This window comes from Mus caroli, chromosome 6 (genome assembly GCF_900094665.2).
Source record: "Mus caroli chromosome 6, CAROLI_EIJ_v1.1, whole genome shotgun sequence".
Classification (NCBI taxonomy): Eukaryota; Metazoa; Chordata; class Mammalia; order Rodentia; family Muridae; genus Mus; species Mus caroli.
Window position 1 is genome coordinate 45,450,701 of NC_034575.1, and position 12,117 is coordinate 45,462,817.

Consider the following 12,117-nt stretch of genomic DNA (forward strand, 5'->3'; position numbering starts at 1 on the left):
CCTCACTTAAGAACGGGACATGCTCAATGGCTCAAGGAATCTATAATCCAGAACAACTGTCCTGTGTGTCCCCAGCAACAGTCATCAGAAGTCTGTGCTCTTGTCTCCTCCTGAGGAAACCTTGCCTACCCTGTAGTTATTACAGAAAAGGATGTGCACGGAGGGACATATGATAATGATAAACATATTATCTCTGTATCTGTAACCTGAGTATAATAGTGCCTATCAGAAATATTAACATTTTAATTTTCATGTCTCTCTTGTGGTAGAGAAAGGAAAAAAATTTCATAAGCTCTTTTTCATTGTAGATTAGGGAGGGACCCAGTGTCTGGAACACTGGCTACACCTCATGGGGTTCGCTGATGCATCTTTAAACCCTATCTGTGAGAGAGGAAAGGCTCCCTCTTCCTACAGCATGGTCACCATCACCATGGTACCTAGTGTGCTGCAGCCCAGCAGGAGCCGAGGCAGGAAGGGGCTGAGGAGCAAGGTCTCAGAGAGAGCCCTGCTCCTCCACAGGAGCCAGGGGCTTGGGCCCTGTGGGAACCCTTTCTTTAAACTAGCTCTTTCATGACATCTAGAGTTATGGTTGTTTTCCTTTGCTTCAGTCTCTCCTCACTGGGTTTTTCTGAGATAATTCAAGACCAAGGTAAGACAGCTCATTAGGAATCTTAATACAGGAATTCACCCCAAGGCAGCAGAGTAGTCTCCGCAGTTCCATCTTCATCTCCGAGATGTTGCCCTTGGCCAAAAAACTAACGGCACTAAGCCGTCTCCAAGTTCGAAGCATTCAGCAAGTGGTGGCAAGGCCGAGCCATCAGAAGAGGACACTTCGTTTCCATGACAAATATGGAAATGCTCTATTAGTAGGTGGAGGCATCTTTTGTGTTTCTACATGGACACACACAGCCACACACATTGGAATAGAATGGAACCTGTCCCCTGTTGGCAGAGTCACTCCCCAAAGGAATGGAGAGGTCAGTCGTCTTGCCAGCTGGTACAATAATCAAGGAATCGTTTCAAAACCAACTCAGAAGTGAATGCCAAGGCAAAGAATCGTGAACTCATTAAACTATGGCAGACTGAAGAACAAATAAGGAAACACAGTGCCCTGAAACCTCCACCAAAAAAACGAATCTTAATACAAAGTTAAAAGTTATACTTGTTATAGTTCTGGGACTGTATATAATCTGAGCTAGGAGGACACTGTGTGTGTGTGTGTGTGTGTGTGTGTGTGTGTGTGTGTGTGTGTGTGTGTGTAAGACAGACAGAGAGAGAATCAGGTCATCAGATAAGACACATCTCACTCCCTTCATTTTCCCAGGACCCTGGCTAACATCAATGTCCTCAGGCCCAGTGGTCAACACAGCAACACTTGGTGTCCCTCCTCCCTCTTCACACCCACTCTTGAACTTTCCAAAGCATGGAAAGTCATGCTTCTCCCCTACCCCTACCCCATTCCAACCACTTTGACCCAGCAGTCACCATGTGCAATCATCTCCTCCCTCGTGTGAGTGGCACTTTCACCACACAAGAGACACAGGCATCTCATTCAAGTGGCAGAGTTCATCTGTGTTTAACATTAGCTGCTCAAAAATACCCGAGCTGAAGGACTGGGCCCTATGATGTAAGGAAGGAACAAGGAAGAAAGGACTCCATGTGCTGAATTCAAGTGGGAGGGGGGAGCTTTCTTTGCCACTATGACAGAAATGATTATAAAACCAGAGCAGAAAAAAAAAAACCAAGCCCTCCTTGCCCTTCACTTTGGCAGGAGGGTTTCAGTTCTTGCAAGGCCTGTTCTTTGCATACTTACTTCTCCTGGGTTTTGCTACATTCCAGGCAGGGAGATAGAGACCAAACCAAATAAAGGGCCCCCAAAGGACCTTCTCCACCCCCTCCCAAAGAGCCTATGTTTTAATTCTCTGCAGCTTTTCAAACAGTCAAATAGGGAGGTTTGACGTTCTGCGGTGGGAGAGAATGCCCGTGTTCTCTGTGGACACCCACTTTGGATAATCCCAGCTGGCAGCAGGACCGCGGGGCCACAGCTGCGCAGAGGGATTTTTTTTGGTCAGTCTCTTCTTGGCACATTCTGTCATCACAGAATTGGGTTTTCCTCTCCCCAAATGAGTAGAGAGCAGGTTTGAAGCTGCTTGCTGATGGAATGCCGACCACACCTATTGCCCCAGGGCATCTGGATCTAAGGCTCCAAGCACTTTTTGTTCCATGCATGGTGCCCCTTATGGGTACCTACTTTGAACCCAATATCCCTGAGTCCCATAGACTTTCTCACTCCATCCACATTCAACTCCTGAATAGGATGGCCATTCTAAAACCATCTTTATTCCGGTGAGGTAATAGCAAGCCCATAGAACATCTTGAGTCATCTTCCCAAGTATGTTGGGGAAATAATGGCAAGACAATGAAATGTTCCGCTCTACCTGTGGCTCTGCTTAGTATGTGAACGTGTGACCAACTCCTCCCAGCTACACACTATATACAGAAGAATGACATTGGGGGGCCCCTGATGAACACTGATGGCCCAGATTCTAAGAGCTTCATTCGGCAGACATTTCTTGATCAATACCATATGGCACACTCTCTTATCCCTCAAAACTATCCCTCTCCCAGTCAACCTCGTACGTCCCTCACCAGCACATCAAAATGTTTGCAGCCATCTCCACTTCACCCCAGGCTGCCTTGCACAGCTGTCTCCATATGCACAGGGCACACTTTCAAAGGACAAGAGGCAATTTGCCATAGAAAGTACTAGACCCAAATAAGCTCACAGGGTTCCTAAGGACAGGGCTTAAAGTTTGGGAAGGACATGCCAAATGAGCTGCAGGTGTGAAGGAGATGAGCCTGCTCCAGTGTGGTGCAGAGTCAGCCATGCAGATTTCAAAGTTATGTCGACCTCCTAAGGTTACAGTCATTAAATCAAGAATTTAAATCTTTAGCCAAAACACCCTGTTTCCTAATACAGAGTTCTTTCTTGGCAAAACTCTTCACAGGAATGCCTCCTGCTCCTTCTTCCTCTTTCCAGCCTTGTACACTCTGCTGAAGCCCATTTTATATTAAAGGAGGAAAAGGGGGAATAGAAATAAAAAAGAACAAATGTGTTAGGGCCCTTCTCTCATCCCGTGATTTCTTATCAACTTTAAAGCTAATAAAATGTAAGCACAATTCAGCCGTGAACTTGGTGTATAAACTGGGGGAATTCAGAGCTTATGTTCTCAATTAATTTATATTCAACTCATCAAAATACTTTGCAATCTCAAGAAGAGGAAACCTATTTGATGTTTAAGGAATTGTTTCCATCTTTAAAAGCGAAGCTTGTAGTTTTCTTCCTATTTCCAGATAAGAAGCTGCACAATGCTTGAGGAAACAGGAACTCCAGAGCGGAGAGGTTCAGAGATGGCAGGCGTCAAGCTCAGAACCATGAATTTGGCGAGGGTTCAAAAGTTGGCAAAGTGAACCCTCTCATCCCTGCCTACAAATAATAAATATCACCAGGAATGGGGGAGAGGGGAGGCCACTGGAAAGCCATAACTTATCCTGTCTCCAGCCTTACAGTTCTCTCTCATAAACCAGGAGTTCTTTGGAGAACTTAGGCTGTGCTGCCTGCAGGGAGCTGAGCTCGCCTTGGGTCGTAAATTACTTTGCTTGGTCTAAGCTTTCGCCCAGGTCCAACCAACGGACGGCTCTGCAAGACCCATCACCCAGCTTGGGGCTTCTTAAATTATCCTTCATCTGGTTGTGACATCTGAAAAGCTAGAGGGAGAAGAATCACCCCAAATTTGACCTTTCTGTACCACTAGGTGCACACACACACACACTCACACACACACACAAACAGAAAATCATTCAAGAGAAAAAGATACAACTGCATCCCATTTATATGCACAAGTAGGATGGGACAGAGCTTTCTTTGTGCACCTCTAAATGCAATATATATAATATATATATATATAATAACAATGTAATGCTGAGTCTTTTCTTCAGCTGAGGTAGTTTGAGTGAAGGTTGAAATCTCCCCCTTAATTCTGATCTAATCAACACTTTGTAGCCACTCACTTTGCAACTGTACCCAGATGTGTAAACAGGCAGAGGGACACAAGCACGCAAACATCTCAGCACCCAGAGTATTGGAGAGGAACGGCTGTGGACCCTTGAAATGTGATCAAGACCGAGAGAGTAGGTATCCAGCCAAAAGAAATAACTCTTATCCGTAAAAGTTCCACAATAAATCAGGAAGCCTTTTTTCCCCACATGTCACCCGACATGTTTAATTTGTCTGCTTTGACAGAATCATGGCAAGCCCAGCTGACCATTGGCACAATTAGAATGAGCCTTTGTGAGGAAGGGTAGGCTATCCTGCATAGGTGCGCATAGTGGAGGGACTCAGAGCAGGCATCCTGGAAGCACTGCAGGCTAGCTCTGTATGGTGGAGCATGCAACCAAGATTTAGACGCCATGAATTTACAGCACATCAGGCCAATGGGAAGACGCAGTGCCTGTCATATTACCCAAGACTTTTAACTTCTTCCTCTCCTCCCTTGCGTCTCCCTGGAATTCACCTTTGTCATAAACTCCAGGGAGTGATAGAAGCTTGCTCATTTTCACTTCAGAATTGTACTTATGGAACACAAGATTTACACCAAAGACAAGGAAGTACTCTTATGATTGTCTGCACCCTCTGAGCCAAGGATAGCTGGTGGATTTATTAGTGTCAGTTGGCTAACACATCTGGTCATACGATTTGTTTGGAAAGGGCTTTTTACCAGGAAAAGGGATATACCTGAGCCTGTTAACAAAAGCTGCTTTTAACGCCTATGGTTAGTTTGGGAGAACAGGATCATGGTTGCCATCTGCCCATGGTGCTGCCTACCCAGCCTGTACCAATAAGTATGCCTAATTACCAAACTTTCCATGGTACCAAGAGACTTTGTTCATGCTCAAATCCTTATATGGGTTAGCCTAGCTCAGCAAGGGACTAAACCAGCCCTGTTTATAGATGAACACATTAAAACATGGCGGAGATCATGTGACTTCCCCACACTCACTCTGTGGCAGCCACAAGTCCAGACAGTCTGACTCCAGGGTGCTCTTTCCACCACTCGATCTGAGCTGAGTTCCTTGAGTTAGAGGTGTTGTCTGCAGTGGATTCCTACCTACTGAGCACCAGGCAGATTGATAGTCAGATAATTGTTAGTTGTACACTTGTGCTTCGTCTTCACATTTGTTTATTCCTTGTTTGGTATTTTAATATAATTGAAGTAGAATACACATATTATAAGAGACTCAAAATATTCAGCCCTGTGTCTTTTCCACAGTGATACATGCATGGCCAAACTAAGAAAAGTCAATTCTAATGCAGAAGCCCCACTTCAGGCTCCCCTTAAGTCATATCTCAGCCCTACCTCCAAATCACTATAAGGACAGAGGGGTAACATAGGGAACATGTTTGATTATAAGCAACTGCTTTGTAATCTTATTACTCCTTATATACATTGTATTTCCTTGGACAAGTCACTTTGCTTCCTTAAGGGTCAGTTCCCCCCACCCCCACCCCCTATAAAATGGGAACATTAACAGAATCTGCATCATGAGGTTACAGTGAAGTTCAAATGAACTGGAGTGAAGGCAGATAGAAAAGCCCAGGCTAAAACTACATCTTCTTCTGCACTCTTGGAGACTGCCAGCAACAATCAAGAAGCTAAAGACACAAAGGAACCCAAAGAAAAATAGCTGACAAGAAGACGGAGTGACTTGCAGCCCAAAGTGTTGTGCAGGGTTCTTAAAAAACCAAACCCATCCCAAGGCTCAGGAGAGAGCAGCACTGAACAGCCAAAGCAGAGATGAAGAGAGATCAGGTCTCACAGACGCAAGTGTGCAGAGTGAGCTGTTATGTGAGGCAAATGATCCCTTCTTTCCACTCATAAGTCCATATGCATATGCACAGGTAGGCACGCACGCACAGCTGCAGGCACGCACATGCACACCATCAAAGATTCCAGCTGTCTAGAATAGGGAGTATTTTTTTAAACTTCCTAGGACAGCAAGAAAAAGAAAAATACTTCTTCCTATGCCACGGACAACTTAAGTTTCTCTTGACCTTTATACCTCATTAACCATTTTGACCACAAAATGCAAAAACACTGCCTCTTAGGTGGAAGAGACCCCAGCAAATCACAGCCTTTGTTATAAATGTTTTTACCTGTTTCATTAGAATTTCTTAGTTCTCTCAGTATAAATCAGGGTAAACAGCTGGCTTAAAGCACAGATTTGGGGGAGGGAATAAGACACCTCAAGAAAGTATAAACACAAGATCTAGAACATGCTGTGTGTGTTTCTTTTCTTTCCCCAAGAAAGACACATTTACAGCAACAGCTTTTTCATGTCTGCATATAAACGCCAAAATAATTGATGTTATTGGAGTTTAAGAAAGGAAAATAAAAATGTTTCAAGTAATATTAAAAATGATAAGCATGTGATTCTATTTTGAATAGCAAGTTGATTACAGTAAAGGACAGACAAGTTTAGATTCCCAGTCGGTCCCAACTGGAGTGAAGTCTGGCATATGGAGCTGCTATGTTATAACTGAGTTTAGAAAATCTTGATGGAGATAAGAGAAGAGGTCTCTGCTTGGTCACCAACCCCACTGGTGTCCTTACATGCCCTCTTTTGCCTTCCCCGTTTTTCTCTTCACATTTATTATGAGGTAAGCAGACCAGAGATAAGGAAGAAACCAACCACACTGTGCGTCTCAAGTTCTCATAGATCTTTTTTAATGGGGTCCAGATAACATGACTTACAGAGCTTTTCAACAGTGCGGCCATGTGGCTGACCAGGAACACCGTGCTTCCTTCCTGGGTGGCTGGCTGTGGGCTGGAACAGTACGTGATGTTCAAGATGAGGAAAAAAATGGAAGCTCCCAGTACTGAGTGTGTGGTTTAACCAAATGAGGAAAATGGGAAATGGATGGACAGTGGGAAGCTGCCTTGTGTGCAGCATGTGTCAGAGCCAGCATGAGCATCTGAAGTGGGGCAGATTCTCCCTCCAGCAGGCTTTGTCCCAGCCACTCAGAACCACAGCGATAGCAATGGGAGCTGAGTGGCTGTGTTACCTTTTAGGGATCTTGTAAATACCAAAGAGATCACGGTAAGGTTCTTAATGCCCTTGGGCTTGCTGTGGGTGATAAAGGATGCCCTTTGCAGGGCTAGAGGCTGTATGGATCTATTTCCAAAGCCAGTAGTCTCTGTTCACCTCTCAGCTCCCTCTATCCTTCCCCATACAAGATGCTGGTGATTGCCTCAGCCATGACAGTGGCCTTCAGTGGCTGTGCCTTCTGCTGGGCCTGCAGTTCCTCATAGCAGCTTTAGCGACAACATTAGATTTGGCCATGTAGAGTGTTGGACCCATAAAAAGAAACCTAAAAGGTTAAAAAAAATACTAAGTCATAATTAGCACTATAACCCAGTGAGTTCCTTTTCTCTCTGGTTCTCCATATTCTTATCTGTAAATGGGACTCATAAGAACAACCTTAAAATCTGCCACATGTAACTCAACAAATTCTTACTTCTGATGGCACCTCTTGTTTGACTCTCTCTTTTAGACTCTTGTTCAAGGAAGTCTGACAGGAGCTGGTGATGTCCCAGACTTTATCCTTGGACTCATAGGAGCTGTGAAACAATATCGTAGGCAAGGATATGGAGTAACCACAGTGTTTAGTACTCTGAGACAGGAGGTTCATGAGTTCAAGGCTAACCTTGCATAGATGGTGAAACTCTTTTTTTTTTAAGCAAATAAAAAACAGAAGGAAAATGGAAAGGAGAAAGTAAGGGAGGGAGGGAGGAAATAAAAGGAAAAGAAAGGAGAAAACAAACCTGTAAAATGTTATGAATTTCACATACATATTCTTATATATGCATTTAAAACTGGCTTTGCAGCATGTAAAAATGAAGACTAATGCTTGTGTTAATCATTTGAAATTTAAGTTTTCTTTACTTTTAAGGCATCCTGCCTTTCCTGCATCTGATAGCTAGCTCTGCCCCTGGCCATTGTACCAATCTCAGAAAAACTGTCTATGAGGAGTGAGCCCACCCAGTGCCCCTCTCTACTGGAAAGAAGAAAGAATTTCCATCCTGCCCTAAGACAAGATCTGCTTCTCTAAGCCTAAAGCTAGTCATAAATCAATGTTGGGCTTTAGTTTTCATCCATTCAATGAGCATTTATAAAGTTAACTGAATTCAAACTTAAATATTATCAAGTCAAGCATTTCCTCAGTGGATATGCATTTTGTGCTGTGTCTGACACAGTTCATGAATTTTTGAGGACTAGGCTTTGAGGCAACTTTGAAGCAACTGAGCCCCAAATTCTTCACTACACCCAGAAGCTAATGACTTCCAGAGGCAGACACCATGAAGAAAGCACTGGGACATTGGTCTGTGGGTCAAAGGTCATTTCAGGAAGAGAAGGTCACCACTTTCAAGTATTTCAGAGGTGAAAAGGCCACTCTCTAAATACCGTGTCCTGCACACTGGCTCTTCACGTGCATGCTTGTTGCAATGCAGGCTGGAGTTGTCACTGAGGCAGACACTGTCCACATGAGATTCTTCAGCCTCCACCAGCCAAGTGTCACTACTCTGTCTTGGTTGACCCCTCTGAAGACTAGTGTGGATGACTGTTTTGTCTCTGGAATGAGTGACATCAGTGGTTCACGGTGCTGTGCAGGGGCTCTGAGTCCCTTCCAGGATTTATATATTAAAAATACCTTTATAACAATGCTCAAATGTCAGTCTCAACTCATGTACAGTGTAGTTTTTCTGGAAACAAGAAGTCAGACGATGTTTTCATCATCTTTATGACCAATACAATCTACATCTTTGTATCTAGAACATTTTATATACAATATAATGTTTATAAGCATAGCCTGGTCATCACAAACTGTTAAGAATGTGAAGAGATCCCAAGACCAGCAAGCTTGAGAACCAATGGACTAAGTAAAACATCTGCCCCCCTACTCCATAGCTTCCAAGATAGTTCTACTGTGTCTGTTTGCAGATAACTCTTACTTTTAGCTCCCAAATGACTTCTGTGCTCCCTGATGCACATGGCATACCAATATGGCTGTGCACACCCCAGGAGCAGAGGTTTGGTCAGCGAACAAGAAACAAAAGGAATACGTGCTTGTCACTTGGCAAAGTGACTCTTCATGGGACCTAAGCCACAGATTACATTGTGTGGAGTCAACATAATTTTAAAGTTTTTGTAAAGAAAGACCTAGTATATATTAGTTTTAAGAGCATTTCTTTCCTATAGAAAGGAAAAAGAAAGAAATTGGTTGAATTCATTGCATCAGACAAAGAATATCCGTGGGAAAGAAAATGACTCCTGACTCCTAAACAATGTTTTACACACATACAACGTCAAGAACACATATGGTACTTAACACATACCTGTTACAGACTGGCACATGAGTTTACCTCTTCACGAGCTGTGAGTCACTGTCTTGCCCAGAAGGTTTTCTGAGTTTCATAAATATTAAACATGCTCCCTAAATCCTAACAGGTGCTTTCTACGAATATGAATGCTATTTTTCTATTTCACCCCCCTATTTCCTTCAGTCTGTGTACTGTAACTGCCAACCATCATGAAAGAAACAGAGATTCTGCATAGATAAACATCCTGAAAAACCCAAAATTTAGCTATTTCAAATCCTAAGACATTCATTCATTCATTCATTCAATTATTCTTTTATTCATCTGGAAACAGTTCTGGACCATAAGCCAGACATTATACTGAGCCTTAAGAATTTACAATGAAGTAAATTTATCCCCCAAATAGTTTACATTCTAAAATACATGGAATTGAATTTATCCTAAGCCTTATACCAGTGTTCTTAAAAGTGAGATCATCTTTCTTTAAAAAAAAAAAAAGAAAGAAAGAAAAGCAAAATTAGATAACCTGCATCTTTTGTGTTTTCTGATCTAAACCATATATCTGCTTATTAGCACTTGGATATTTTATAAGCAAATAGAAATGCCCACTTTCTGGGGCTAGCCCATTGTCTGTGATAGACTAGATAACTAAGAGAAAGGAGAGGTGCTGACTGACCTGGCTCAGCTCTGCCTGCTCTTTTGTTCCCATGAGGATGCCACTCCACAAAGCAGAAGACCTGGCAGGACCTAATCAGTGCCAACAGTCAAAAGAAGCTTTAGTGGACCAGGAAATAGTTGAAGAACAGAAAAAATGAACAGCTTGAATGTTTTATTTTAAAATGAGTCAAGGCCCAGTGCGCTGAGTTGATTGCCTAAGTTAGGACTCCCAGCACAGCGAAGGGGTTACCAGTTCTCAGAACATAGTTCTGAGTCAGCATTGCAGTGAGTGGAGCCTTGTGAGGATGCCTGCTGTTCTCAACAAGCTTCCAGAGTAAATCATTCCATGGGGGAAGAACCGTGGGACTCGGAAGGTGGGGACTTGGCCACACTTCAACCCCTGCGTGCACGTTGTCTTGGCTTTTAGGGCAGGAACTGTGTCTTCACTGTGGCGGTGATGCCCCTCAGGCTTTCCAGATGTGCAATGATGTTTGACCCATTACAGATGCTGAGGATTGCTGGCCTTGCTAATTCTGGGACCCATTTCTGAAAGCTTGCTTTTTATCTCTTTCTTTGATGTCAAGCTGTTTGTCTTCATTTCCTACGGCCTTTGGTGTGATTACCACTAATCTCTCTTTCCTTTTTCCTTGGCCCCCTCAATTTTCTGCTTTTAATTCGCTGTGGCCCAAGTGACTAAATAAGTGGGCTCATTAGGAGTGTGCGTTAATTAAGAGTCAATTAGACATCGTTAGAGTGCACCGTCTTGTGACTGGGGTTTCCGCTGTTTCCAGCCTGCTCTGCTTCCTTCCTGCTGCTCAAGCTGAATTCCAGAAGGCTGAGGTTGAGGGACATCTGACCTCTGGTTAAGTGGGGCACAAGAATATTTACTTTCTTGTCACATTTCACTGCTGTCAAAGCTCAGGGAGTCTAGTGGGCCCCCCAGAGGAGCCAGTGTGCTTAATGACTTGGGACACCTGGGTGTACTCTGTCCCTCCTGTGTTCTCCAAGTTCAAAGTGATTTACTGAGAGACAGAAAGGACAGCATCCAGGAAGCCAGAGAATGGGCCTCCTCCCCAGCTGAAGGATACCCTAACTCTCAGCTCTAGAAGGATCTGGAGCTGTGCACCTCGGATAGCTTCTGGGGAGTCTAGCTTTGATATCCACAAGGGTACACCTGGCAGGGGACATTGGGCTGTGAGTATAAAGAGACATTCCTAACACAGAAGCCATGCTGTGTCTCACAACGAGATCCATCCCATGCAAAAAAACACTGTTTTAAAAATCTATGGTAGCCCTTGCATAGTGATATCTCAGAGCCCAAACGTTTCAGCAAGTGCTAACTAGCACTGGGGTAAACCAGAAGCTCATAGCATTTTCATCCTTATCCTGAGTGAGGAAACGGGATTCCCTTGTCCTCAGAGCCCTCCAGGAGCCTTTCTCTTTCTTCATCTTGTATAAACACGCAGCCTTCTCGACATAGCGCTTCCGTCCTCCCAAACTTGCATAATAACCAAAGTAAACGTTAGCAGGAATCCAAAGACAACTCAGCGTTACCCCAGACTACTTGTGAGCTTGTCCCAGATAAAAAGGCGGCAATGTTTGCAGCTAATATCCACTAGGATAGCATGGCTGAGGACGAAGAAGGAAGAAGAGGAAGAGGAGGAGGGAGAAGGAAGAGGAGGAGGAAGAAGAGGAGAAGGGAGAGGATGAGGAGGAGAAAAATGTTTAAGAAAAAAAAAAACAATTAAATGAACGGCACTTGTCCACAGTGCCTGACCACCCCACCGGTTCATGCCCAGTGCTTGGTGACAGTCTGATCCAACTGATGTCCTTGCTGTGTCCGGCTGTTCTTCTTTCCTTTCTGGTTACTTTTCTTTGAAAATCTAAGAGGCCTCAAGCCTTGCCCTGAAAGTCACAAAAGCAGAAGCAGATCCCAGACAGCTCCTTTCTGGTCTCCTTTGCAACCCTGCTTAGTTGTTTATGCCTTGCACTCAGATCCTTCACTTTGTTCCAGCCCTTCCTG

At 43.9% G+C, this 12,117-nt stretch overlaps 1 pseudogene; it reads left to right on the forward strand.

The window, feature by feature from the left end:
• Positions 1 to 734: 734 nt before the first annotated feature.
• LOC110295608 overlaps positions 735 to 12,117 on the forward strand; it is a 195,082-nt pseudogene continuing 183,699 nt past the window's right edge.